Source organism: Drosophila tropicalis, unplaced genomic scaffold, assembly GCF_018151085.1.
Source record: "Drosophila tropicalis isolate 14030-0801.00 unplaced genomic scaffold, ASM1815108v1 contig_1033, whole genome shotgun sequence".
Classification (NCBI taxonomy): Eukaryota; Metazoa; Arthropoda; class Insecta; order Diptera; family Drosophilidae; genus Drosophila; species Drosophila tropicalis.
The window spans coordinates 258,262-262,887 of NW_027172394.1; the positions used below are offsets into that span (position 1 = coordinate 258,262).

Sequence of the window (4,626 nt, forward strand, 5' to 3'; positions counted from 1 at the left end):
AGCTAAGCCCTTGACTGACATTTTGAGAAAGGACAACAAGTTTGAGTTTAAAGAATTGCAAATGGTAGCGTTTGAGCAATTGAAGTTAGCATTGATCAAAGGTCCTGTTTTAAAGCTATACAATCCTAAGCTAGAGACTGAAATTCACACTGATGCCTCGAAACACGGTTTCGGAGCTGCGCTTTTAGAGAAAGATTCAGAAGATGGTTTATTCCATCCGGTACAATATATGAGTCGGAAAACTAAACCTTGCGAAGAGAAGTATGATTCATATGAACTTGAGGTTTTAGCAGTTATTGGAGCATTAATAAAGTGGCGTATATATGTGTTAGGATTGAGATTTAAGATTGTCACAGATTGTAATGCGTTCACGATGACAATGAAAAAGAAAGAGGTTCCGTTGCGTGTAGCACGTTGGGCAATGTACCTACAAGATTTCGATTATCAGATTGAACATCGTTCAGGTTCAAAGATGCGGTATGTGGATGCCTTGAGCAGTTTATCTTGTTTTTCTGCTAACTGACACTATAACCCATAAATTAAGGGAAGCACAGTTGTCAGATGATTGGACTAAATTGATTAGGAGCTTAGTTCAAGAGAAAGGATATGAAGATTTTTACATTGAAAACGAAATATTGTTAAAGGACCCCAATCGAGAACTTATTGTCGTTCCCTCGCAGATGGAAAAGGAAATAATATAGATTGCACACAAACAAGGACATTTTGGAGCTAGAAAAACTCAGGATATCGTAGAAAAATCGTATTATATTCCAAAATTAAAACAGAAGGTAGTCCGTGTTGTTGAGTGTTGCGTCGAATGTCTTATTGTTAATGCCAAGACCGGTAAAAAGGAGGGATATTTGATGCCAATAAGTAAAGGAGATCAGCCATTGAAGACATATCACATTGATGACGTTGGCCCGATGGAGGTCACAACAAAGCGGTATAATCATATACTTGTTATTGTTGATGGGTTCTCTAAGTTTGTATGGTTGTATCCGACTCGTGGAACAGGAGTCGAGGAAATACTTAGTTCTCTAGAAAGGCAGGCCATAAGGAATATTAAGGAATATTGTAAGACAGGATATACAGCATTTACTGATAGCAACAGGTGTACCCGTGGCAACGGCCAAGTAGAAAAGATGCATAAGATAATTTGTTAATAATACTGCTCCAAGAAGTACAAGAGTTACACCTTTTAAGATTTTGACAGGAATAGAGATGCGTAGTCCTGATGATCCCAAAATGAGAAAGCTGATAACCGATTCGTTAATAGAAGAATTAAACTGTGGTCGTGATGAGATTAGAGCGGGGGGCTTGGAAAAATATCGATGAAATACAGCAGGAAATGAAACGAACATTCGACAAAAACAGGAAATGTGAAAGAAAATACAATTTAAACGAGTTAGTGGCGATTAAACGTACGCAGAATGGGACAGGGCTATAGTTGAGAGGTAAATACTTAGGACCATATAAAGTCATGAAGGTGAATAGGCACGGTCGATACGACGTTGAGAAGGTTGGCGACGGTGAAGGACCTTGTAAGACCTCAACAGTTCAAGAAACCTTGGCTAGGATCATTCGGGTCGAATGACTTGTCAGGACAGCCGATTGTAGGAAATGAAGTGTCAGGCAGGCATAATCATTGCAATCGTTTGGTACCGAGTGAGCGAGACAGAACGACACGCAGCGGCCGTACCTATCTGGTCGACTCACTCATGAAAATAAAGCAGAAGCGTCGATCGAAAAGCACTCGCAATCGTACTCTCGCCTCGATCACATCGCACACCCAAATTTGTCGCTAAGGCCATTATAATAATTAATAAATATATGTATTCTTAACACAAAGAAACATTGTTAATAAATAATAAAGTTTAAATAAGGAAATCACATCCTCAAATAATATTGAACTAAATAACCAGGAATATTTCAATCCTACACCTATTTGATATTTTTTAATGCAAATTAAAAGTAATGGTAATGTATTTATGCACAGCTCTGTTAAATAATAATATTTATATCAGTATTTCATACAGTTGAAACTATCAACCTTTAGTATAGATGAAATCTACACAGCTGTTATATATTATAATATTAATGAGTTATATACTTACGGATATTGAAAATAGGGAACCATGAGGTCTACCATTTCAGCATTAATTAAGTCGGTTGGGTATTCCACAATTTTCCGTAAGAAATTTGTGTCTGACATTACTTTAAGTGATTCATCCCATGAACTCTGAATAAAAGTCTTTTCTATATCTGGACGAATAGGTTTAATTTTTCTTCGGAATAATATGCAAACGCAATCCATGATAAGTGTTATTAGATATGGTGGTTTTCCAAGTTTACGAACGGTGGCTATATCTGCAGCTTTTATGGTTTTTAGTGCGGCTTCTGCCTCCTCCAAAGCAGGGAGAGCTTTTTCTAATTTAGCTTCAGCAACCTCCTTTACAGCTGAAATATTCTTCACAAGAACTTCGGCTTGACCTTTTTTCTCGGCGACTTCTACTTTAACAATTTCGGCAGCTGCTTTAGACTGCTCAACCGTGGCTAAAACGTCTTCAGCTTCTCCAGAAGCAATAGCTATAACTTTGTTCATTTCAACTAAATCCTTTTTAAGAATGGCAACTGATGCACCAGCTTCATCAAGCTTATCTAATCCGGAACTCATGCGCTCTGACATTACAACAATATGCATTTGTTTTTCTTTGTACAGTATTTTATAGCTTTCTAAAAATGAAATTAACGATTTTGGAGTCACAAATGTGACCCGTCTAAAACGATCATAGTATATATAGCACAAATCCTGCACAGTCTCGTGTATCCAGCTCATGATGTCAATTATTTGTTCTTTAACTTTGTCACTGCAAACTATTTCGAACTCACCCAGATAATGTCGAGACACCGCAATACGGGCATCCTCTGGCCACTTTTGAAACCAATCTATGACACATCCAGATATTAGTCCTGAAACTTTAGGGAACGCATGCGGAATTTTTCACCAACCTAAACAAAAATAAAATTAATTAACGAACGAATGGTAAAAATATTAAAAAAGAAAAGAATAAAATAAAATAAAATTTGCTACAACAATAATAAACTAGCTTTACAATATGTTATAAAAATTGTTTTTTCTTTTTATATCCTATATCGTATTCAGTCAAAAAAAAAAAAAGGATGAGTTGGCCAAATTCAAAATTTTCTTTTATATGCTATTTCATACAGTCCAAAAAAAAAAGGATGAGCTGGCCGAAAAAACGAATTTTAATAACTATTCCGGAGAAAATAGTTTGATTCGAATTGTTCATAGGCAATCAAACAAAACATAAATTAAAGGAATAAAAACAAAATAACATGGACGGACATTTAAATTATATTAAAATTACATATACTTTATGTGGTTCAAAAAATTTAGTTAAATCTTTGTTATGGCACTGGATTTATAGTTTAATTTACTTACTGGAGAAAAGCATAAAGCTACATGTAAATTAAATCGAGCACGAGATATAAAAAAATCATATAAATTGTCTTGAGTTGGAGGACGACGGGGCTGCAGTTTTTTCATAACGGGAATAAGTTCAGTATACATTTCGTCTATTTCGTCTTTCCCAAATAGATTTGCGATTTCACCAGAGCTCAGTATATTGTTAATGAATTCCAGAAAAGACTCTTCTTTTATCTCATTATCTGTAAATATAAATGTCATTCCACTTCCCTCGAGTCCAGCGGTACGGTATAGGAATTTAAGATCCTCTGTAAGATTACCAATATTGTAAGATCGGGTCAATGTTATTTGGAAAAACTTATAACCGGCAATAAAAGATGCCAGTCGCGTTAGACTTTGTTTCCCAGAACCTCCGACTCCAACAAGTAATGCGTTTCCTCTTGGATTTCCAATAATACGAGATACAATCATCAGGTGTTTTAAAGCATCCACGAAAAAAACTAAATCCATTCGATATCCTCTAATCAATTCATTAAATTGGGCCATAAAGAATGTAACTCTTTCCTTTACAACTTCGAAACTAAAATAAATTTGACTAATTAATTAAAGCCTATTTTTACGTAGTTATTACTTACCTTGGAATTTCCTCATACACTTTAGGTGGCGTGAATAATAAATCTTCCTCTTCCTCATCTTCCTGATTTTCAGGCGCATCTCTTAGAAAATCCACCCAAAACGATTGTTCATCAGGATAATGATCAAAGTTTTCACCTAAGTATAATTCGGCATCAATGCGCATGCGATCCAGAAACCATGTTTTGTCTTTTTCCGAAGTGAATCGGTCCGATATAACTCTGATACACTCATGACACCATAATTTAAATATTTGTTCAATTGTTTTACATTCATCTCGCTGTACCTTTAAAATACCTTCCCAAATTCGACTGAGGTCACGCAAATTAAACACATAGTGAAAATTGGCTGGAGTGGGTAACATTTTCATTTTTACGTTTTGCCAAAATGTACGTGTCAAAGGAACTAATAAAGGTATAATCTGCACTATTTCTTCATCAAATCTCTCCTCAGAAAAGTATTCTGAGCTTATACTTCTAAAAATTTGGTCCAAAGAACTGTTGCTTGGCAGTGTACAATTAAAAATGCATAAATGACGTTTAAGG

General features: G+C 35.5%; 1 long non-coding RNA gene across 1 annotated transcript; it reads right to left on the reverse strand.

Annotated features, from left to right (window-relative positions):
• Nucleotides 1–2,119: 2,119 nt before the first annotated feature.
• On the reverse strand, nucleotides 2,120–4,262 carry LOC137572026 (uncharacterized). The gene is made up of 3 exons (XR_011031516.1): nucleotides 4,084–4,262; nucleotides 3,464–4,028; nucleotides 2,120–3,009 (listed from the first exon to the last, which is right to left on the reverse strand). It is a non-coding gene; the product is annotated as an uncharacterized lncRNA (long non-coding RNA).
• Between the last annotated feature and the right edge of the window lie 364 nt (nucleotides 4,263–4,626).